General features: G+C 35.7%; 1 protein-coding gene across 1 annotated transcript in view; it reads right to left on the bottom strand.

The window, feature by feature from the left end:
- Positions 1 to 26,490, bottom strand: part of LOC109613174 (uncharacterized) — a 258,271-nt gene that overhangs the window by 79,980 nt on the left and 151,801 nt on the right. The window contains exon 4 of the mRNA XM_059120929.1: positions 5,843 to 5,923. The gene's annotated coding sequence lies outside the window, so the exon portion shown is untranslated. The remainder of the gene's footprint in view (positions 1 to 5,842; positions 5,924 to 26,490) is intronic.

Raw genomic sequence — 26,490 nt, forward strand, 5'->3', positions numbered from 1 at the left:
TATATGATATCCCCAACCTGTGTTGTAAGGTGAAAAAATATTACAAAATAATATAAATAAAAATAAAAAATATTATAAGTCAAATTGAAAAAATCGCATGCGATAAAAAATAGAAAAAAAATAAAAATATGTCACAAAATACTACAAAATTCATATTAACATCTTTATTGGCATATTTTTCTGCGATTTTTTAGATTTTATACTTTTACGCCGAGAGGGCATTCTGAATTAACAAAATTTGTCAAAATCGGTCCAGCCATTCTTGAGATATAAGTATTCTAGCTAACATCCCCTTGCTTTGTATATATGCATTGTATATATTTCGCCCTACATATATACGATATATTTACCAGCGACATATGCATAATGGTCAGAATTGACCTGTTAGTCTATTTGTGATTTCACCGGGGTTTAAAATATTCCGATTTAATGGAAAAATTGATTTTTATTTAACACAAATATTATGGTCTGTTTCACTCACTAAATATTATCCGATGAACATCAAAATTGGAAGGCTTCTGCCCAAGCCTAAGCCCTAGCGCCGTGCTAACTTCCGCTTCGATTGGTCTATAATTGCGAACTGTAGAGCAACTGGAAAATCATTAAATTTTTCAGTTTTTGGTCCATTTCAACCCCTAAATATTATACGATCATCTCCAAAAACAATAGGGTTCTGTTCTGGCTCTAACCCCACCTTCATTTTCAATTTCGTGAGGATTGGGCCATAATTGCGACTTGTAGAGTGATTACAAATTAACATGGACAGACGGACAGACGGACGAACGGACATACATAGCTAGATCGACTCAGCTCGGCGAGATAGGAAAATCCATATATACTTTCCTATGTGGGAAAACAATATTTCGAGGTATTACATAATTTTTGGACTAATCAAACTTATAAACCCCCAGCACAAAGTACTGTAGGGTATAAAAATGTAAAATCATGTCTAGCAATCTTTATGATTTCATTTTAACACATGAAGAAAATCATAAATACTTAATTTAAATTTCAAATTTAATTATCGAAAGAAAACAAAATTGGTGCTATTTGTTTTCATTTTTTCTTCTTCAAATCACAAATTGCTTGATATTTTTCCATGAAATTTAAGAACAACATGAAATTTGAGTAGAAATGCAATCAACAAATTTGCTAAAACAACAAACACACAATCTTAAGTGACAAAGTTTTACAATTACGTATATAAGTATGATTGTGTGGGTGTATGCCTATTTGTACAGTCGTAGTAGATGTTGTTTCCGAAAAAATCCTTTAGGCAAAATTGAGATGTTGGTCTTTTTTTTCAGAAAAGAACTTCTTGTTCGTCTTCTTGGCAATTAATTTTATTTACGAGGCAATATGTATGTGGAGACGGCAATTTTGATAATCACGTAGCCATATGTAGACGAGAAGCGTACACACATACATACTTTGTGTGTGTATGTGTATTGCTTTCTTCGTATGGTAAATGTCATATCCTTATTTTTGGGGGGTGTTAGAATAAGTCAATTAGGAATTTAGGTATATCACCAAAAAATTAATTATAACTATTTAGCACATGTCATATGGTTGCTACGCAGACACACAAAGCTTTCGTAGGGTATGTATGTATGTACGTATGTGAGGAGCGAAATGTCACACGAAATATATGTAATTAAAAGCGAAGGAACGACAATGAATGTTGATTGTCATGATAATTAAATTGATTCCCCCAACCGCAAAGTGAGGTGGATAATTCAAGTTTTCTTTAGTCTTAAATCCTTAACGTATTACTATCGAAAAAATATGACGAATAGAACAAAGTAAATTGTTTAATAGTTTTTTTCCAAATTAATAATCATATGGAGGAATATTAATTTTGTCATTCAGTTACAACACCTCGAAATATTCGTGGGAGGCTCCGGATGCCTGTCTTTGGATTAATTATGGAGGCCAATTTTTTTTTAATGGAAAGCATTGAGAAATGTAGAAACATTCAATTATGATAAGGATATATATTATCATAAAATAATATATATTCATAATCAGCGTAAAATTATAAGTCGATGTCCGTCTGTCTTTCTGTCTGTTGAAATCACGATACAGCCCAAATTGTTTGACGTAGAGCTTCCAAATTTGACACATAAATTTTGTGTCTAGGATGGTTGGCATCGATAATTGGTCGGTCCACGTTTTGACATAGCCCCCATATAATAGTACCTCCAAATATTCGATATATTGAAGCCACATTTTTCCACGAATTTTTCTAAAAAATGGTATTCTAGTTCTATTAGGTTCTAGCTCCGGTGGCGTAATATTATTTATATATATATAGGTACGATATTCGGTATTTTGAGCTAGTCATATTTTTTACGGATTTGTCAAAAATTTGGTATTGTAGTCTTATTGGATTCTATGGATGTCAGAACATGGTACATACATGGTACATGGTACATATAGCCCACATATAACGGTACCTCCCAATATTCAGCATTTTGATTATTTTTTCCATGAATTGTCCAAAAAGTTGGTATCTGTAGTTCGTAATGGGTTCTAGCTCCTGTGGCAGGACATTGAATATGTTGGTCCACTTTTTTCTATAGCGCACATATGACGGTGCCCACCGATGTTGGCATGTTGATAATCCTGGTCACATTTACCCACGAAATTGTTTCAAATTTGGTATTTAAGACTCGCGATAGTTAACAATCCTTGTAGTATAAAATTGGTGATTTCGTTAGTTTTGATATTTTTTCACAAAAATGGTGGTCCATTTTACAAGCTAAATATTATCTGATGACCATTTAAAATTCTAAGCTTCAGCACTGTCCTAAACTCTACACTCCTATAAAAATTCCATGTCTTTTGATTCTTGTTGTGAACGGTAGGGCGACTGTAAAATCTAGACAATTTTTAACAAAATTTTTCTGAACATTTTTAAGTTTTTGTTCAATTTTAAGCATTAAATATTTTGCGAAAATCTCCCAAAACAATATGCTTCTATCCTGACCCTAACCTTACCCCCATGCAAAATTTCGTTAAGATCTGACGATAATTGTGACCTGAATATACTACTCCCAACACATAGTAAAAATGCAGCTAAATTCGGCCGGGTCGAATTCTTAAAACCCTCCACCATATGGAAAAAACTTGAAAATTAAGAAAAAAAATCTGTCGAAAAATGCTGCTTAAATGATTATATATGGGGGCTGTAAGAAGACGTGGTCCTGCATAAGCAGTTTTTTGTTATAGGGATATACGATATTTTTATTAGCCCATATAATGCTTCCTCCCGATTTCCAAAATACAAACCCTTCCGGAATGGAGAATTTCCAATCAAAGAGGTTGCAATTAAATATTTTGAATTCTCATGGGCCCCTTCGGCGAGTTTTGAAATCCTAGTGGCATTTTCTGCTGAATATTAATTGGTATTTTTAAATTTAATATATTATACATACCATCGACAAAATGGTCAATATGGGATCAGGTTTAGAACCATAACCTCAAAGCCATAAATTGTATATTTTATTTGATATGGACAAATATAGGACTTACGAACCCATTTCTTCTGTGCCTTCCCACAAAGAGTCAACATTTTGGGTGATTTAGGGTGATGGTCAGTATTGAAGCCTATTGCTTTTGGAGGTATTCGCAAAATGTTAAGGAGTTGAAATGTAAAACTACAAAAATTCCTAATTTTCAACCGCTCTACAGGTCACAATTAAGTTTTGGATAGGCCAAAGGCGTTGGATGTCCATCAGATAATATTTAGAGTACCTATCAACACAACAATGTTACAAAAAATCGACCAAAATGGGTTGTAACCTCGGGGCTGTTTCCAATTTATTATAGTCTTGTAGTCGGCCCCGTACGGCTATGAAAAATACTGGTTTACAGATTCTCTTTCGTACCATACCATACTATGTCATTCCGTCTGTAACACCTCAGAATATACATTTTAGACCCCACAAAGTATATATACTCTTGATCAGCATAAAATTCTATGTCGATATCCGTCTGTCTGTTCGTCTATCCGTCTGTGGAAATCACTCTAGCTTCCGAACGAAATGAAGTAAGTTGATAAAAATTTACTCAAATGTGTAATACGTCTGCAGGACTTTTGGTATTGAAAATAGGCCATGTAGGTCCACGTTTTGGTATAGCCCCCATATAATGGTACCTCACTATTTTCGTATATTGGTGATTTAAGCGACATTATTCACCGGAATTGTTTCAAATTTGGTATTTTAAGTTCGTAATGGATACTATAGCCTATGACAGAAAATTGTCTGTGCACGTCCACGCCTTCGTATAGGCCCCATATAACAGTACCTCCCTATTTTCGGTATTTTAGTGATTTAAGCGACATTATTCACCGGAATTGTTTCAAATTTGGTATTTGAAATTCGTAATGGATACTACAGCCTATGGCAGAAAATTGTCAGTGCAGGTCCACAGGGCAACTCCCTACCTCCACCTCCCACCTTGTGATGAATACCACCTTGTGATGAATTTAGCTAAATTATTCACCGAATTTTTCGCATTAGGATATTGTAATGGCTTATGACAAAACATGCCTATGCAGATCCACGCCGTCGTATAGATCCTAATATATAAACTAAATTTGGTATTTTTAAAATTTCAACAGAATTTTTAACTGATTATTTTTATATTATTTTTTATTTATTTATTTTTTATTTATTTATTTTATTTATTTATTTATTTATTTTTTTTTTTTTTTTGAAAATTGCCAAATTAGTTCCAAATGGTGGAGGGCATTCAAAGCTCGGTCCGGCCGAACTTACAGCTTTTTTACTCGTTTTTTTATTTTTGATTTTCGGGTGATTATGTAAGATTTAGACTTTGGTGTATTCTGGAACACACAGTAGAATGGTATGAAAAAAAAAATTAGAATAAGCTGACTCCCATTTAAATGGAGTTTAGAGCCGTATTTAAAAAAGGACCAAAATATCCTTTTTTGTCTCGCTTTAGAGTTGAAATAATCCTCGAATTGTAAAAGTAATACTACTGAAGGCACTGTATACCTCAAATGTAAGGATTTCAAAAAATCTTAATTCATTTAAAAATTTCAAAAAATGTGAAAGATGATGAAATTGGCCCTTATTTAGTTAACTTTTCGATGTAAACTTTCAAAGTGCCGATACACGTTCCTTCTAGTTTTTAGCTCCACTTTCAGAAACTACTAGGGTCTTTTGTGTATTTATATTTTGTGTTACATAGTATTTTTATTAATCAGTCATTGCGGATACAATTACCATGCGGTAAAAATTTCTATATTTTTAAGCAATTTTTCTTTCAATTTTCCTCTTAAAGCTGCTTATTTAATGATTGAGTTTAACACATAATCAAGTTCTTAAAATTGTACAGAACTAATATATTCTAATGAATTAGCACTTAACAACCCATGCAAATTAGGAATTTGCATGCGAACACACCCTGCTCTGCTCTTGTCAAAATCAAACAAATCTCACACCGAGTGTTGTTGACACTCCCTCTCCGCATTGGCTGCAAAGTCAAATTATAAATTCAATGAGCATTTAAATGGGTAAATCAAAAGTTCATTTCCATCTTTACAACCCTCAGTGAGCACTTGGTTCCGTCTGCTTAAAATTCACAGCAAGTCACAGTCGGTGGCACTCAATTAAAATGAATAAATTAAGGAAGGATTTGTTGTCGTTTTTTTTTTTCATTTCAGCAAATAGAAAAATATTTACATTTTTTTGGTAGAATTTTTGTTATGACTTGGATGAAAAAAAAAACAACAACAAATGTGTTGCTATGTAAGTGTGTGTGACCAGTGTGTTATTTATTTTTATTTTCAAATAATAAAATAATAACTTACATTTATTTAGTTCAGAATTCCCATAAAATGTTTACGATCCTTGTTCTTGAGGTCCTTTGCTCTATTGGCCAGCTAATAAATCTGCAAAACAAATAAAAGAAAATTTCATTGTCATTTAAAGTTGTTTTGTTACTCTCAAAATGACTAGACAATTTCAAAATTGCAATAATAACAAATAATAAATGTGAATTTACTTAAAAAAATATTTGTTTTTCTTCATGTCTGCAAAACCAACGCATGTCCAGATGCCTGTCTAATGGCTTGTGTAGTTGAAAATGGCTGCGATAAATAAAAACAAATACCCCAGTCATTATTGTTGTGTCAATAAAAACAAATAATACAAAACTATTGTTTTCTTTTCTTAACTACCTTGGCAATGAGCCAAAGAATTTTTATGGTTTTAAGGTCAAGTTCAGCTATAGACATGGTTAAATGGAGAATGTTAATACCCAATTGCTGAGTAATGCTTATTGCTAGTAGTACATATCAGAGCAGTACCCCAAAAGAATTGTATTCATTACCACAGAGATATGTAACATTTCTAAAACTGTTTATGCCAAGTGGGTATCCTTACGCTTCGTAAAAACGGAGTTATTATTTCATTTGCATTTTGAACCTATTTCTATCTTCGGTATGAAAATATGGCGGAACAACTCTAGTTTAGTTAAAACTTTTGGATTTTTCTTTGAAATTTTTTTCCTCCATATTATGGAGGTTATATTCACTTTGTCATTCCGTTTGTAACTCCTCGAAATACTCATGTCAGACTCAACAAAGTATATATATTCTTGATCAGCGTAAAATTCTAAATCGATTTAGCGATGTCCGTCTGTCTGTCCGTCCGTCTGTCTGTTGTAATCACGCTATCTCTCGAACGAATTGTGATAGAATTCTAAAATTTTGCATTATGTTTATTTTTTCAGTAGGCAGGTTAAGTTCGTAAATGGGCCATGTAGGTCCACGTTTTCATATAGCCCCCATATAATGGTACCTCCCTATATTCGGTATTTTGATGCTTTTAGCGACAGTATTCACCGGAATTGTTTTAAATTTGGTATTTGAAGTTCGTAATGGGAACTACAGTCTATGACAGAAAATTGTCTGTGAAGGTCCAGGTCTTCGTATAGGCCCCATACATCAGTACATCCCAATATTTGGTATTTTGACGAGTTTAGGCACAATAACCACCGAAATTGTTTGAGATATCGTATTTGAAGTTCGTAATGGGAACTACAGTCTATGACAGAAAATTGTCTATGCTGGTCCAGGTCTTCGCACAGTTCCGATATAACGGTACCTCCCTATATACCATACTTTGATGATTTTAGCATCACCGTTTATTTCAAATTTCGAATTTAAATATGGTAATGGCTTATAACAAACAATGCCTATGTAGGTCCACGTCGTATAGACCCCAATATAACGGTTATATTCGATATTTATAAAATTTTAACAGAATTTTTAAAGGATTTTATTTTTTGAAAATTTCTAAATTCGTTCCAAATGGTGGAGGGCCTTACTGCTTTTTAACTTGTTTATATGTGGGACGGACCCAGATACCCAGGTATTTGATCCAAAATCCGGGTCCAAGTCCCGTGTTAGACCAGGACCTACTAAGCAGATATGACAAATATACAGGGTGAGATGAAAAAACTGCAACCAACTTTAGACTGCTATCATTTCCAAGCCACTCGTCCGACAGCTGTTAAAATTATTCCAGTGACAGCTCATTATATTGTTTACAAGCGTACCAAAGCATTTTGGTGAGAATTGTCCAGAAAAGTTATTCGTGATGGAATTCCAGAGCACTCCAGCATTTAAATGTCAATAAATCTTATTTGTCTCGGACAATCGCTCGTTATCGTAATACTGGTAGCGTAGCCCGACGTCAATTAAGTGGACGGAAGAAAATAGCAACATCAGCAGAAATGGTTCGAAAAGTAAAGAATGACTTGATCGAAATCCGCGTCGCAGTGGCCGACAAATGGCTAGTGAGCTGAACATATCGCAATATTCCATTCGACAAATATTGAAAAATGAGATCGAGGTAAAACCATCGCAATTCCAAAAAGCGCAAGAACTTACACCGCAACAGATATAAAATAGACTCAAAGAGCTAAAGAGTTGCTTCGCTTGGCCGAAAGTTGTGAACTGCCGAATTTGGTTTTCTCCGCTCCGATGAGAAAACATTCGTTGTCCAGTAGTTTGTAAAGAAATAAAATGATCGTTTTTTCTTGCAAAGGAGGTCAGCTTAAAATGTGCACCTTCGATTGGCCACCAGAGCTCAAGCGCCGCCGGTGATGGTATGGGCCATAAGCAGCCGATGGTCGCTCTTCATTCAATAAAATTTAAAAAACGTAAAAATTATATCGTTTTACTTTGTTGCAGTTCTATTTTATCTCAGCCTGTATATATGAGAGCTATAACTAAATTTTAAGCGATTATTTCCAATTTCAATAGGATTCGTCCTTGGAACAAAAAAATTTAATGCAAAGTTTCTTCTTGATCGGACACAAATGCGACCTATATTTTGTTTACAAAAATTCTTGGACAAACGGACGGGTGGAAGGACAAACATTAATCGGCTCAGAATGCGAGTGAACTATGGGCCTAACACGCTTTCTTCTCTATGTTACAAACAAATGCACAAAGTCATAATACACTGACCACAGTGTGTGTAGGGTGTATGAAACGCTGGCAAATAACTGCTGGAAGTGTAAATTAATCGCTTTTTCAAAATCAATTTAAAGGATTATTTATCTCCCCTATAAACCTACTTCATTCTCATCCCTCACATTCTCCAAATAGTACACACTATATATGCTTCTCTCTACTCTAACTTAAAATCAAAAAGACATTCCGAAAACGATAGCTATGTCAATCATGAAATTCTCTATGACAAACAATATCCCGGAAGATTGCAAAGAGTTTTATTAATACTCCCACAATGTACATTCCTTACAGTTTTCCTCACACGCACATACACACACATAAGCCTTAATTTATCTTTGGCAGCAACTCAACGCCTATAAATCCCCAACCATTCAATTGTTTTGCCTCTAATCGCACTATTTTCATTTTCACCAAAAATATCTAAAAAGAGGAAGGCAAAACAAAAATAGCTTAACCGAAAAGGCTTTAATGGGCTGAGATTGGAAAGACGTGATTGGCATGTTCAGCACTAAAATGTCAGAACGATAAGTCACTGTGCGTCGTTCAACAAACACACATATGAGTGTGTGTGTTTATGATTTCTTTGAGTACAAATTGTTAGGGGTTTTCTATATCGCTTAACACGCACAGGCACACACACACAGAACGCGTGTGTCATGTTGTTTATAACGATAATTTGTATCAAATATCCGCACGCTTTGGGATTTCCAAAACTAACACGAGAGAGCGATTTAAGTTGGCTTTTTATGTACGCTGTCATTTGCAGGGAAAAATCCTCTGTGAAAAGTGAAGAGTTTACAATTTTGAAATAACTGAAGGGTACTTTAAGCCATTCACTATTTTTACAAACGGAAATGGGGAGGAGGGTTGGTTGTGCGGAACTTATTTATTATTTTTGTAGCGAAGTTTAAGAATATATTTTTATATCCTCCACCATTCTATGGAGGGTATATTAACTTTGTCATTCCGTTTGTAACTCCTCGAAGTATTCATAATGGACCCTACAAAGTATATATATTCTGGATCAGCGTAAAATTCTAAGACGATCTAGCGATGTCCGTCTGTCTGGCTGTCCGTCTCTCTGTCTATCCGTCTATCTGTTGTATCTTTCCAACGAATTGAGAGAGAAGGCTAAAATTTTGAATGCATGCATAGTTTACCAGCAGGCAGGTTAAGTCCGAACATGGGCAATGTCGGTCCACGTTTTCGTATAGTCACCTTACAACGGTACCTCCCGATATTCGGTATTTTTATGATTTTAGCGACATTATTTAGCGGAATTATTTAAAATTTCGTATTTGAAGTTCGCACGGGGTACTAGAGCCTATAAAAAAAATTCTGTATGCAGGTCCAAGTCTTCGTATAGCCCCCATATAACGGTACCTTCCGATATTCGGTATTTTGATGATTTCTGCAACATTATTCACCTGCATAGTTTCAAATTTCGTACTGGATGATACTAATGGGTACTACAGCCTATGGTAACAATTTTTGTATGCAGGTTCAGATCTTCGTATAGCCCCCATATAATGTACCTCCCGATATTCGGTATTTTCATAATTTTAGCGACATTATTTACCGGATTTATTCGTAACGGGTACTACAGTCTATGACAACATTTTTTATTTGCAGGTCCACGTCTTCGTATAGCCCTCATATCACGGTACCTCCGGTATTGAAAGATTTTAATGGGTACTACAACTTATTGAAAAAAAGTCGTGCACAGGTTCACATCTTCGTATCGCCTCCATATGACGGTACCTCCCGATGCTCCCTATTTTTATGAGTTTTGCGACATTGTTCAGCGTAATTGTAACAAATTTCGTATTTGAAGTTCATAATGGGCACTAAAGCCTCTGACAAAAAATTTCGTGTGCAGGTCCAGTCCCCATATAACGGTTTTCATTTAAGTGATATTTTCGGAATTTTTTCCAATTTCTTTCGAAATGTTGGAGGGTATTAAAAGTTCGGCCCGGCCAAACTTAGCTGCTTTGTTACTTGCTTTTTATTTCCTTTCGTTTATTAATCGCTCGACATTTCCCAATCTGTCCTCTTCTTTTAATGATTCTCCATAAATAAACTTTAGCACAGATCCAATCATATTCAACCAGACATACAGTGACACAAAACTTCGCATAACTTAACGGAAGTCATTAATGGCATTATTTCATTCCGAATCTCTGCAATCCGAAATATGGCCAATAAGTTCTCTCTTTGATGTCCTTTTTATTGATTTCTTCCAATTATCCTAACGACTGACATAACGTCTTAATGTTACTTCCTCAGCCTGAACTGGAAAGCGATGTTGACAACATGACTAAACAGCAGTGAAATGGAATTATTATTCGTAATTGTGCGTAGCTGAAGGAAATAACTTTTCAAACTTTGTCGTTTGGAAGAGTTCTTTGAGAATGGAAATGTTGTTCACATTTTCAAGCAACTCTTTTCTCTCTCTCTATATATTTCTTTGTGAGAAGGCAGACTCCGATGTGTGGTATTTCATGGCTTTAGAAAAACGTTAAAGGATAGATCTAAGAAGAAGTCTTAAATCTGGCTCGGTACACTTAAATTTGTACCTATAAGTTTGCCTGGCCAGTAAGAAAATGTCAAAAGCCGGGCAGTGTCGACTATATGATACCTACACCACCATGCATATATAATTAGTATAGCTCCCGTAACAAAAGAATTTATTTTAAGTAGATCATACCACCTATCAACATTTGGCTTTAGAGCGCTTATAGTTTACTATAGAGAGCATAATATTACTTGGAGGAGGATTATATTAAAAAATATATATATCGGAGCCGAGTTGCACAAAAAGGAAACGTACGTCCCGAAATTCAATCCATTTGGGCTGATACCCGATATTACTTGCACAATAAACTTGAAATCGGATTAAGGATATTTATGTTGGGAACTTAAAAACCAAATTGAACGAAACATATATATGGGAGCTATAGCTATATCTGAACAATTTTTCTCCAAATTTGATGTACTTTGACTTTTGGGCAGATATTGGCCATTTGGTGTACAATTAACCAAATATGAACCGATCTTGATAAAATTTGTCACAGGTATTTCTGTTCTGTATCTGATAACTGGTACCAAATATCATTGTACATTGCGAATGTGAGAGACTTAAACACCAAATCATATGAAACATAGGGTGAGATGAAAAACTACAACCAACTTCAGACTGCTGTCATTTCTAAACCAGTGATAGCTCATAAAATTTTTTACAAGCGTACAAATGCATTTTGGTGAGAATTTTCCAGAAAAAAGTTATTCCTGATGGTATTCAAGCGGGATAGTGTGATTTCTTTATATTTGGCTGGGAACCCACAAATGGCTATCGTTAGAGCACTCCAGCATTTAAATGTGAATAAATCTTTTGTGTCTCGTACCATCGCTCGTAACCGTGAAACTGGAAGCGTAGCCCGGCGTCAAGGAAGTGGACGGAAGAAAACAGCAACCTCAGCAGAAATGGTTCGAAAATTAAAGAAGCGACTTGATCGAAACCCGCGTCGCAGTGGCCGAAAAATGGCTCGTGAGCTGAACATATCGCAAATTTTGAAAAATGAGCTCGGGTAAAGCCATTGAAATTCCAAAAAGTGTAAGAACTTACGCGCAACAGGAAGAAAATAGACTCAAACGAGCTAAAGAGTTGCATCGCTTGGCCGAAAGTGGTGCACCGCCGAATTTGGTTTTCTCCGATGAGAAAACATTCGTTGTCCAGCATTTAGTAAACAAACAAAATTATCGTGTTTACTTCCCACAGAGGTAAGCTGAATATGTGCACCGTTGCCGGCCATGGTGATGGTGTGAGCCGCCATATCAGCCGATGGTTGCTCTCAGCTCGTATTAATCGACCGTGGCATCAGAACAAATGACAAATATTATCGCGAAAATATTCTGGAGGGTGTATTAAAGCCTTGGGCACGCAAACATTTTGGCCGCAGACCTTGGACATTCCAACAGGACTCAGCACGCGCCACTCAAGAATAGCTACAAAATGAGGCTCCTCGGTTCATTTCTAGCGCACAATGGCCACCAAAATCTCCGGATACCAATCCGTAGGACTATTGTGTCTGGAGTATTTTGTAAAACAAGGGAGGCACAAAAAAATATCAAAGTGTCGATCACCTTAAGCAAACGTTTCGCCGGGATTGGGCCAAAATACGGTAGAGCACCATTCGGTTTCATTGGCCGTTTGAAAGCCATAATTCGTGACAAAGGTGACCAATTCGAACAAATCTAATCGTATTCTAAAATTTGATGCTATTTCCGACATTGTTTGCTTTCATTCAATAAAATTAAAAAAAAAAAAAACTAAAAATTATGGCGTTTGAATTTGTTGCAGGTTTTTTATCTCACCCTGTATATTCTTGTTCAGCATAAAAATCTATGTCGGTTCAACGATGTCCGTCCGTCTGTGGAAATCACTCTAGCTTCCGAACTAAAATGGGGTAGGTTGACAAAATTTTACTCAAATGTATATCATGTCTGCAGGACTTTTGGTATTGAAAATGGGCCATGTAGGTCCACGTTTTTTTATAGCCCCCATATAATGGTACCTCCCTATTTTCGGTATTATAATGATTTAAGCGAAAATTTTCACCGGAAATGTTTCAAACTTGGTATTTGAAGTTCATAATGGATACTTCAGCCTATGAAAGAAAATTGTCCGTGCAGGTCCACCCTTCGTATAGCCCCAATTTAACGATGTAACCAGATATTCGGTATTTTGATGAATTTAGCGACATTATTCACCGGAATTGTTTCAAATGTGGTATTTGAAGTACGTAATGGATATTACAGGGTAATACAGAAAATTGTATGTGCAGGTCCACCCATTGTATAGCCCCCATATTACGGCACCTCCTGATATTCGGTATTTTGTTGATTTTAGCGACATTATTCACCGGAATTGTTTCAAATTTGGTATTTGAAGTTCGTAATGGATACTACAGCCTATTGTAATGGATACTTCAGCCTATGAAAGAAAATTATCCGTGCAGATCCCCCCTTCGTATAGCCCCCATATTACTTTATCTTCCGATATTCGGTATTTTGTTGATTCTAGCGACATTATTCACCGGAATTGTTTTAAATTTTGTAATTGAAGGTCGTAATGGATACTATAGGCTATGACAAAAAATTGTCTTTGCAGGTCCACGTTTTGGTATAGGTCCTAATATAACGGCTACATTTGGTATTTTTAAGATTTTAACAAAAATGTTAACGATTTTTTTTTTTTTTTTGAAAATTGCCAAATTCGTTCCAAATGGTGGAGGGTATTCAAGGTTCGGCCCGGCCGAACTTACTGCTTTTTTACTCGTTTTGAGGATATATAGGAATATTTGTTGTATCTTTCACTGATTCCATTTTGGTCGCCAATGCAGTGTTGCTTCTCTTTATCTACCAGAATTACAAAGAACTGACAATCTTATCTCTTGTATAATTCTCATTAATTCTGTGGTTAACAAATAACAATGAAAAGTCCTTCAGAAAGGATTTTCATGTTACAACATATGCCATGAATGATGATGAGCAGCCACATGTAATTAAATAACAGGACGAAAACCACAAAACTTGAGGTTACATCAGCTTACGTTTCGTTGGTTGGTTGATTGGTTGGCTGATTGATCGATTGCCTTGGTGTCGCATTGTGGACGAGAGTGTCATTGTGAAACGTTGAATGGTGGTTTCCAGCTCACTTCTTGGAAATTAATTCCGTGTGTTGATAAATCGCATATGAATATGTATTGGATGTGTATAAGTAACAATGTCAAGAGTCCATATTCCAGAGAGAGAGAGAAAGTTCATATCTCAATTTAGAACTTGTTAACTTAGTTACCGTAAATATTTCTTAATTACCCTAATTATCAAAACGTAAATTTATCATGACATTAAAAAAGTTACAAACCAAAAATAATTGCCCCAGAAGAAAAAAATCTCAAATAAAATGCCATTCTCTACAACAGCACCAACCTCCACAAATCTATACAAAGTACCACCTCATTCACATTCTGTAGAAGAAGCAGACGTTTTCAAAAAGTTCTTCATTTAAAAACTATTAAATGAATTTAATCCCTACGACTGACTACCCCAGCTCCATATGTTCCTGGGAAATGTTTTAAGTCTTCAGCACCCCCTGGGGCAAGTGGCGTCCACAAGAACCACCAACAATTTGAAAGTTGTTTAAGTCTTCCTAAAGTCTATATAAATTAAATTAAAAGCTCTCATACATGCGACCAAATTTACGAAATCCTCTGGACAGGACCTCTGCAGCAAAAATAGAAGCACATACATACACACACACTCACAACATCTGCCATGGCAGTAAAAAGGACAACAAAATAACAAGGATTGTGAGAGATTGTTGTGATTCTCTCTTTTTGTGGGTTGATGTTGGGATACGAACTTTGTTGTTTTTCAATTTTGTTGTAAAGACTTCCCAACGGAATTACAAATTCCGTAGATTTGACTTAATATTCCAAAGGAAATTCCTTTAATTTTGGAATGCCGCCCCCAAAAAACAACAAAAATTTAACAGAACGTCAAATGAACAACAAATTGAATTTAAACGTTTTAAAATGTCAATTCTCTTTAAACGAAGTGGAATAAACCAGAATTATTTTCCAAATAATAATTTTGCAGGAATTTGTGTGTGTATGTGTGTGTGTGCAATGTCAAATGACACGTGGTAGTTGGGTGCTCGTGTTTAAGCTCCACCCCTCGAGCAACTGCATCCAATGCTATGGAATATGAAATTCAACTTTGCCATCAGATCTGCTTGGCATTTGTTTTCATTTTGTTACTGTAAAGGAAAAGGAAAAAAATACAACTGGAGGCAGAAACCTCCAAAGGAGCCAAGAACAAAATTTGTGTTTTCCCCCGAAAATAATACAGCTATACTTAAAACACACACACACAAACAAACAATTCGGAATCCACAAGTTGTTGCTGCTGCTGGGATAAAGTTTATCCTTGGCAACTGCATAACAGCATGGTTTGGTCTTCTTTTCTTTTTTGCTTTTGGTGGCCGGAAAGAAATGTCTACAGCATCGTCTTTTGGCCTCTGTGGAATTGCGATTTGAATTCACCTTCAGCGGTAGTGGAGCTTTTGGGCCTCTGCTTAGCATTTTTGTTTTTCTTGCCCTATCTCTCTCCCCCGCTCTCCCTCTCTCTGGCTAAACCATAATGTTGAACACAACTTTAAATCCCCTTAAAACAATTAAATATAACTGCAATTATGAGAGCACCGCAGTTGTTCATTACCGGAGAAAGGGTTTCCCCTATTACGAGCATTACAACAATAACAATAATTATAATCGTACTTACAACTTTGGTTTACTGCTTTGTGATTAAATTTAATGACAGCCTATAATGTTAAAAGTAAATATCGTAGTTTAGGGGATTCGCTGTTATCCTTGAAATAGAAAAAAAAAACAATAATACGAAAAAGTTTTTCTCAAAGGAAATAATTTTGAAAATATTGTAGTTGTAGTTTTGTATCAGTTTTTTAAAAACAGACAAAAAATGATAAGAACATGTTCTAGGTTGTGTTCTTTCAAGGATTTTGTTATAAATCTTCCACAAAGCGTATATGCGATCGACTTTGACAACAACAACATCTGGTACAACATTTAATTTTGGCCAAAACGTCTCTCATTAAAATACCACGTTTATTTGAGAGAGATCCGTTTCAGGACATATAGAGTCGGCAATGTCCGCCTGTTCATTAGCCCGTCTGTGTTTTTGGTCCAAACTTTAAAAGAAATCCGTTTCTTGTAGTACCCGCCTATTTTTTAGTCCGTCTGTGTTGTTGGCTCAAACTTTGCAAAATAGGAACATTTTAAGATCGAGTTCGAATATGAGTCCCATGGACTTTCTTTTGCGGGTACAGTCCCACTCACCAAAAATTGTAAAGCTTATCCATAACATTTCCATTTATTATTTGGTTTCAAAAGGTCAGGAGCCCATATTAATCACAACGCGCCACTCTTCTTTTACTTTCCCCAAAAAGGTCAATTTTATACAAAACATTAAATACATGATTCCATGATTTTCCAAAACTTGCCTTTTATATTTTACCTGTCCATTCTTTTCCAAAAATTTGATAACATATCCGATTTTTTTAAACTTCGCCCAACTACTACAGAATCTCATTTTCAATTCTTCTGTGAGAACAATTTACTGTCCCAGATTCTGTGAAACTTTATGGTTTTCTGGAGGAGGAAGGAGGACCTTCCATCCTTTTGAGAGAAGACTTTCCGGTCTTATTAGGGAGGTACTTCTGATTTAAAAAAAAATACATTTTGTCAATCTGAGAGACGACTTTGTGGTCATTTTTTAGAAGAACTTTTGAGAGGGTTTTCGTAAGTAAACCTTCTGGTTTTCTATGAAACCACTTCCGGATTTTCTACAGAAGAATTTCGGATATTCTTAGAAAAGATTTTTTATAAAAAAACTTTTCGGAGTTTTGAAGAAGACCTTCGGGGTTTTTAATAGAAGACCATCTGTGTCCCATAAAAAGACCTTCTGGTTTTCAATGAGAAGACCTTCTGATCTTTAAGGAGAAGACCTTCTGATCATCTATGAGAAGACCTTCTGGTCTTTTATGAGAACACCTTCTGGTCTTCTATAAGAAGATCTTCTTCTGGCCATCTATGATAAGACCTTCTTCTGTTCTTCTATGAGAAGACCTTCTTCTGGCCATCTATGAGAAGATCTTCTTCTTGTCTTCTGTGAGAAGACCCTCTGGTCTTCAATGAGAAGACCTTCTGGTTTTCTCTGAGAAGACCTTCTTATCTTCTATGAGAAGACCTTCCAGTCTTCTATGAGAAGACCTTTTGCTCTTCTATGAGAAGACCTTCTAGTTATACATGAGAAGACCTTCTGTTCTTCTATGAGAAGACCTTCTGTTCTTCTATGAGAAGACCTTCTTATGTTCTTCTATGAGAAGACCTTCTTCTGGTCTTCTATGAGAAAACCTTCTGGATTTTTGCGAGAAGACCTTCTGGCCTTCTGTGAGAAGACCTTATGGCCTTCTGTGAGAAGACCTTATGGCCTTCTGTGAGAAGACCTTCCTGGTCTTCTATGAGAAGACCTTCTTCTGGCCATCTATGAGAAGACCTTCTTCTGGCCATCTATGAGAAGACCTTCTTCTGGCCATCTATGAGAAGACCTTCTGGTCTTCTATGAGAAGACCTTCTGATCTTCTATGGGAAGACCTTCTGATCTTCTATGGGAAGCCCTTCTGGTCTTCTATGTGAAGACGTTCTGGTCTTCTTCTTCTGGGCTTCTATAAGAAGACCTTCTGGTCTTCTATGAGAAGACCCCCTGGGCTTCTATAAGAGGACCTTCTGGTCTTCTATGAGAAGATCTTCTGTTCTTCTATGAGAAGACCTTCTCGTCTTCTATGAGAAGACCTTCTCGTCTTCTATGAGAAGACCTTCTCGTCTTCTATGAGGAGACCTTCTCGTCTTCTATGAGAAGACCTTCTCGTCTTCTATGAGAAGACCTTCTCGTCTTCTATGAGAAGACCTTCTCGTCTTCTATGAGAAGACCTTTTGGTCTTCTGCGAGAAGATCTTCTTGTCTTCTATACGAAGACCTTCTGATCATCTATGAGAAGACCTTCTGGTCATACATGAGAAACCCTTCTGGTATTCTATGAGAAGAACTTCTGGTCTTCTAAGAGAAGCCAGGAGGCCTACTATAAGAAGACCCTGTGGTCATGTGTGAAAAGACCTTGTGGCGTTCTGTGAAAAGAAAACAAGAAAATATCTTCTGGTCTTCTATGAGAGGAGACGTTCAAGTTTTCTATGAGAAGGCCTTCAAATTTTCTATGGGAGGACTATCTCGTCCTCTAGGAAAATAACTAGTGGTATTTTATGAGAAGACCTTCCAGTCCACTACAATAGGACTTTCTGGTCTTCTATAGGAAGACCCTCTAGTTTTCTGTAAGACGACCTTATGGTCTTTTAAAATATTAAGGCAGCCTTTTTAGGAGGCAGCCTTTTTGGGACAACTGCCACGTAATGGAACATTATGTATGGTCTTGTGGTTCCTATCAGAAAACAATATAAAACTTTTGCAATATATCAGAAGGAACAACAAAAATTTCATAGGCATGAAATAATGAAATGGTTTCAGATCTATGAGAAGGACGTAATTATGACTACATCCTCAGCCATATTGTGACCACAACGTGTCTCTTCGAATACATTTATGAAAGTTGGAGTATATGATCATAGGGTTTCCGTCAGTCCATCAATTTTTTGTTTCCCAATTTTGTGAGAGATTCATTCTTATCAGAAGTTTTTAAGATCTACAGAAACTTTAAAGCAATTTATAGTGCTGTAGGGTATCATATGGTCGACCCTCTGGATTATACCTTTCTATATTTAGACTTAACAGTATTTATTTTAAACATTTGAGTAGTTTCTATTTTTATTTTTATTTAAACAGCTGTCTCGCGAAAAACTTGATAGCTTAAAAGCTATTAAATTTCTTGTGCAGCAGTTTCTATTGAAAAAGTTTGTTCTTCTTCTCCTTCAAAAAAACATTGTCTTCCTTTCTACCTCCTCTCTTTTTGAGATAAAATTTCAATAAACTTCATCTACATTGCGGAGTGACAGCTAAGACATCAATACATTTTCCGTTTTTTTTTTCCTTCTTCACAAACAGCTGAGAGTATACAATACAACCAAATGCAAATTATTTTCAATTGAAAATTGATAAGATTCGACGAGTCACTGGGGAAGTACAAAAAAAAGCGAACGAAAGAAAGAAAAATATGCAAATATATAAATATACATTTTTAGTGGAAGTATTTCTGTAAAATCAATTTACGATACAAAACATATTGTTTTCTTTCATCGAGATATGCTATAACTTATGGTAATGCAGTTTTGCTTGTCATAAGCAATGTAGAGATTTGCTTCTTTTTTGGAAACATATGTAGTACTATTTGTTGAGAGAGGTTAATTTAAGCACTGGGAAAAATATGGGTTTTTTATTAAAACGAAATTATGGACTTATCCTTTTTTTCTTCGGCTTCGAAGAAATATATTATATTCAATCAAAATACTCATATTTAGTGTGTGTCTGTGTGTGTGTTTCAATGCATATATAATCCACATTTATGTATGTATGTGTGACAACACACAATCTTTTTAACGGAGGCCAACGATTATATCCACGTTAGCGTGAGGATATAAGTGGAAATACCTCTGCAATTGAAATGCAATTTGCTAAGACGGAAATAGTTGAATATTATAGAAAAATAATATCCGGAATATGAAATTACATGCAGAATGGATTAATGTTTAATACACACACCAAACGACAGGTCTTGTTATATAATGGTAATATATTATTTATTTATACGTAGATAATATGTTGAGGTAGCTACAAATTATTAAATGAGGATAATATTTTAATTCAGGAAAATTTAAAGGGATTGAATTCCACACCGGCTAAAAAATACGTACTAATACCCACACACTAATTACACCCACTGAAAAAAAAAGTAAAAAAGCTATAAGTTCCGCCTGGCCGAACCTTGAATACCCTCCAACACCTTGAACAAATTTGCCAAATTATCAAAAAAAATCCATTAAAAACTCTGTTAAAATCTTAAAAATACCGAATGAAGCCCTTTTATTAGGGTCTATACGACAACGTGCAACTGCACATCAAAATACCGAATATAGGGAGGAACTATTATATTGGGCTATACAAAAACGTGAGCCTGCACAGACAATTTTCTAGTATCCATTACGAACATCAAACACAAAATTTCAATTCCGGTGAATAATGTCGCTAAAATCATCAAAGTACCTCCCTATACCGCTATATGGCGGCTATACGAAGACCCTGCTTACGAATTTTTTCGTCATGGGCTGTTGTATCCATTACGAACATCAAATACGAAATTTGAAACAGTTCCAGTGAATAATGTTCGTAGAATCATTAAAATATGGAATATCGGGATATAGGGATATACCGTTATATGGGGATATACGAGGACGAAAATTTTTTGTCGTAGTCTCTAGTATCTATAATGAACCTGAAATACGAAATTTAAGATAATACGGGTAAATAATGTCGCTAAAGTCAAAAAATGCCGAATATTGGGAGATACCGCTATATGGGGGCTATACGTGAACCTGCACAGACAATTTTCTGTCTTAAATACCAAATTTGAAAGAATTCCGGTGAATAATGTAGCTAAAATCATTTAAATGCCGAATATTTGGAGGTACCATTATATGGGAGCTATACCAAAACGTGGAAATACATGTCTCATTTTCAATACCAAAAGTCCTGCAGACATAATTTACATTTGAGTAAAATTTTATCAACCTACTTCATTTCGTTTGGAAGCTAGAGTGATTTTCACAGACGGGCGGACATCATTCGGCAAATTTTTAAAAATGAACTCGGGGCTCGCGGTAAAGCCATAAAAATTCCAAAAAGTGCAAGAACTTACACCGCAACAGAAAGAAGATAGATTTAAAAGAGCTAAAGAGTTACTTCGCTTGGCCGAAAGTGGTGAACGGCCGAATTTGGTTTTCTCCGATGAGAAAACAATCGATGTCCAGCAGTTTGTAAACAAATAAAATGATCGTGTTTACTTGTCAAAGAGGTCAGGTGAAAATATGCACCTTCGGTTGGCCACCAGAACTCAAGCGCCGGCCATGGTGATGGTGTGGACCGCCATAACAGCAGATGGTCGCTCGTATTAATCGACCGTGGCATCAGAATAAATGCCGAATATTATAGCGAAAATATTCTGGAGGGTGTATTAAAGCCTTGGGCACGCAAACATTTTGGCCGCAGACCTTGGATATTACAACAGGACAACAGCACCATCGCACTCAGCACGCACTACCCAAGAATGGTTACAAAATGAAGTTCCTCGCTTCATTTCCAGCGCACAAAGGCCACCAAAGTCCCGGATACGACCTATCCATTGGACTATTATGTTTGGAGTGTTTTGGAAAGCAACTGTGGCTCTAAAAAATACCAAAGCGTCGATCAAGCGCTTCGCCGGAATGGGCCAAAATACCGCAGTGCAACATTCGGGCAGCGTGTGACGGTTTCATTGGCCGTTTTAAGGCCATAATTCGTGCCAAAGGTGACCAATTCGAACAAATCTAAACTTATTCTTAAATTTGATGCTATTTCCGACATTCTTTGCTTTCATTCAATAACATTTCAAAAAAAATGTGAAAATTATGGCGTTTGACTTTGTTGCAGTTTTTTATCTCACACTCTATACCCTCTGTAGCCATATGCCTGAGGGTACAATCAGTTCTTATATTTGTAGGACAATAAAAACAATTATTGTTGTAAATACGCTACAGTCAAAACGAATTAAGACAGGAAGCTAACATTTTGCATAGATCTGTCTTTTGTTTGCAGGTAGGTCAAGTTCGAAGATGGGCTATATCGGTCCACGATATCGTATAGCTCCCATATAATGGTATGTCCGATATTCGGTATTTTGATAATTTTAGCCACTGTTTTCAACGGAATTGTCTAAAAATTGGTATTTGTTGGTCATAATGGGTTCCAGCTCCGGTGGCGAAACATTGCATGTATGGGTCCATGATTTGGTATAGCCCCCATATAACGGTACCTCCCAATATTCGGTATTTTGATGGGTTTTGCCACATTTATTCACTAATTTGTCTAAAAAATTGGTATTTGTGGGTCATAATGGGTTCTAGTTCGTGTGGCGGAACATTGTATGTATAGGTCCACGTTTTGATACAGTCCCCATATGACGGCACCTCCCAATATTCGGTATTTTGATGATTTTTGACACATTTTTCAACGGAATTGGCCGAAATTGTACACAAAGGGTTTTTTGTGAGCACTTTACCCCCTGAAAGAGAACTGTCTATATAGGTCCACGATATTGTATATCACTAATAATAATAATAATTTAGCCACATTTTTCAACGGAAACATCTGAAATTTGACATAAGGAGTTATTTGTTAGTACTTTACCCTTAGACATAGATTTGTCTATATAGGTTCACAATATCGTATATCCCCCAATACGTCAGCAGATTCCGTTATTCGGTATTTTTAAGATTTAAACAGAATTTTTAATGGATTTTATTTATTTTTATTTATTTATTTATTTTTTTTTTTTTTTTGAAAATTTCCTAATTCGTTCCAAAGGGTGGAGAGTATTGAAAGTTCCGCCCGACCAAACTTAGCTCTTATTTTTCTTATTTTATCACAAAATTTTTCTAATTCTCAGAATTCCTCATCAATAAACATTCAAAACTTATTCTCAGAATTCCTATAACAAAATTTTCGCTCCCGGCAATGTGTGAAATTGTATTTTTAATAAGACGTTGCTGTGAACAGTACCTTAATTTAGGAAACCTGTTTTCACTCTGTTATTTGATGTACCATCTGTGTTTTTTAGCTCGTCTCTTCTTTCAAACCTGCAGCTACGTCTCATTATTATGCCTACCATAATTTTAACCTCAAGCTATGAACTTTTTTTGTCGTTGTGGGTAAGCTATACCCAACACTAACCCAACACTGCAGAGAAAATCGCTTAAATGTTTATTAAAACGAAAAAAGGATTTAAAAGGATGACATGAAAAGGTCAATCCTTTTGTAATTTGTTTAAAAACAATTAGGCAAAAGGAAATATGGCTACTGAAACAGGGCCAGAACGAGAAACGGTTGAAAAATTACGTTCTAGCAAAGCTCGGTAGCAAAAATAAATGTTGTATTATGAAAGCACATTTTGGAGGTGGGAGCGTGCGCCATGTCTCCTAAACATTGGATATCATCAGTTTAAGCTTTGGCGGTTGTTACTTTTTTGTTTTTTATTACCTTTCTTTGTGGGTGTGTGTGTGCTCATTAACCCTACCAGGAGCTGCAATAAAAAATTCGCCATCTTCTTATTCTGCCCCTTGGAATATGAAAAGTTTTCCCTTTTTTTGCTATTCTTTTCTTTCAGCTGTCTTAAGCTTTAGCCATACGACAAAACGCTTTTCTAATTGTTCCAAGAAGTGGAGGCAAAATCTAATCAAACTTTCAATAATTGCATTCCTTATCCATTTCCTTTGTTCCACTCTCTGTTGATTGGCAAAATTTATTTTTAAGCCTTCTTTGGCTTATCTATTTTTTGAATTTTCTGGGTTTCTATTGTTCTACTTGCTGAATGTTTGAGGAATAACTTAAAAAAACGGATTTGTGAAGATTTTTCCGATACAAATATTTGGTGAAATTTGTTGGAGGAAAAAATTAAAGTTCAAAGTTAAACATTTCAATTAATCCAACCAAACGATTGTGGGACACAACTTTTAATGTGGGAGAGCATTTGGTCAACAGGATAATTGGGTCAATCAGGGTGTATATGTAAAGAAATAAGGGTAAATATTATTCGATATTCAACTTATAAAGAAAAGAGTACAGTAGAAACAAGTAAAAAAGCAGTAAGTTCGGCCGGGCCGAACTTTGAATACCCTCCACCATTTGGATCGAATTTGGCAATTCTCAAAAAAATAAAATCCGTTAAAAATTCTGTTAAAATCTTAAAAACACCGAATGTACCCGCACATTAGTGTGTATACGACGACGTGGACATGCATAGGCAACTTTTGTTAAAAGTTATTACAATATTCAAAATGCGAAAATCATCAAAATACCGTATATCGGAGGTTCCGTTATGTGGGAGCTATACGAAGAGGTGGACCTGCAAAGACAATTTTCCGTCTTAGGCTGTAGTATTCATTGCGAACTTCAAATACCAAATTTGAAACAATTCCGGTGTATAATATCGCTAAAATCAACAAAGTACCGAATATAGGGAGATACCCTTATACGGGGGCTATACGAAGACGTGGACAAATTTCTGTCTTAGGCTGAAGTATTCATTACGAACTTCAAATACCAATTTTGAAACAATTCCAGTGAATAACGTCGCTAAAATTATAAAAATACCGAATATCGGAAGGTACCCTTATATGCGGGCTATACAAAGATGTGGACCTGCACAGGTAAATTTCTGTCTTAAGCTGTAGCACCCACTACGAACATCAAATACCAAATTTGAAAGAATTCTGATGAATATTGTAGCTAAAATCATCAAAATACCGAATATCGGGAGGTACAGTTATACGGGGGCTGTACCAAAACGTGGACCTACATGGCCCATTTCCTATGCCGAAAGTCCTGCAGACATAATATACATTGGAGTAAAATTTTATCAATCTACTTCAATTCGTTCGGAAGCTAGAGTGATTTCCACAGACGGATAGACGGACAGACGGACGGACATCATTAAATCGACATGGAATTTTATGCTGATCAAGAATATATATATATATATACTTTGTAGGGTCTAAAATGTATATTTCGAGGAGTTACAAACAGAATGACAAACTTAATATACCCTCCATACTATGGGGAGGGTATAAAAATACTGAATTGTTTTATATTGGGCGACTCATTGATTGAGCTACTTGGTACTATTCCATTGCCCCATTATACCCCCTCCAACAATTGGTAAATTTCCATAAAAAGAAAATATTCTCCCAATTTTCAATACCACATTATTTTGCCAAACAGACCAATAACTGTCAAGGCCTATCCGCTGTCATTACACCAAGAATTTATTTAATGTCAAGACTTCAACCCTAGACAAACAAAACACAAAAAAAATAAAAGTCTTTTGGTTGCTATTGTTTACTTCTTTAATTGAATATTCACCGAGTTTGTGGCGCCTAAATAAACTATGCCGCCACAGTGTTTTCGTCTACTTTCAAAGGATGATATCAAGATATATGTGTGTGTGGTGGGCAGACAAGCTCATGCAAATATTATTGTTTGCAATGTAAGCGAATATATTCCCATATTTTATATTCTTAATAACTATTTTTTTTTCCAGAAATTTTTGGAATCTGCCCAAAATATGTTAACGTCATATATACAATTGTTTTCGCAATTACAAAACACTTTAATTACTTTACTTTAATTGTTTTGTTTGCCTTTCTTTGTGTTTCAAAAGTTGCAAAAAGGAAAAAAAAGTTTTTGTAGAGAAATGCTTCGCTAAAGTTGTTCGCCTTGTGTCAGGGTCGATAATTACTCTGTGGAAGAAAACTAAAATTATTGGAAAACTTTAGAAGAAAACCACTGAAGAGCCCATTAAAATCGGTGTTTGGGCATAGTCCCAAGGTTACCCTTCGTATTGAGGAATTTTCATGATTTTGACAAAAATCTTCATTCGATTTGAAAAGAAGAATTTAACCTCTTTGGGCAGTATATTGCCAGAAATGCTAAAAGAGGGGGAAATATAGGTGTTTATTTCCACTGCAGTTAAAAGTGAAAATATGAATATATCTTTGAGTAAAAAAAGTCGATAGTACTATTCGTCTGCTCGTTCCCGAACCTGCAAGAACCTACTGCTTACGCAATTTTTTTTGATATCATAAAGGAAAAATTTTTTATGGTAGTACTTTTGCATTTTTGCATTTCTGGAACAGACCAATCATTACATTCAATCTTAAAGTGATAGATAAGACACTAACTAACGCTGATTACACTGCAATGAGTACAAGTTTCTACAAAATTATAAAAAATTTATATGTTCATAAGTTGACATTTTAAGAGAATATTTGCGGGGTCGACCGCATGATTCCCTACAACACTATAATCTGTTCGAAGCCCCCTTATGTATAAATCCATTTTGGAAGATTTCGCTTTTGGAATTTTGTCATAGAGCACTGCCTTAACTTTTCGATCAGGGTCATTTGCCACACGCACTCCGTCGTGCTGTTAGTTACAACAAAATATCATCCAAAATACTAGACTTCTCCCTGTCCTTAACTCTCTTCTCATGCAAAATTACTTGTCGATTCATTTGCTATCATCTCCAAATGCAAGAGACACCTCTGTATCTCAAAATTTACGATATTTGGATATACTCGG

Source organism: Musca domestica, unplaced genomic scaffold, assembly GCF_030504385.1.
Source record: "Musca domestica strain aabys unplaced genomic scaffold, Musca_domestica.polishedcontigs.V.1.1 18, whole genome shotgun sequence".
NCBI lineage: Eukaryota > Metazoa > Arthropoda > Insecta > Diptera > Muscidae > Musca > Musca domestica.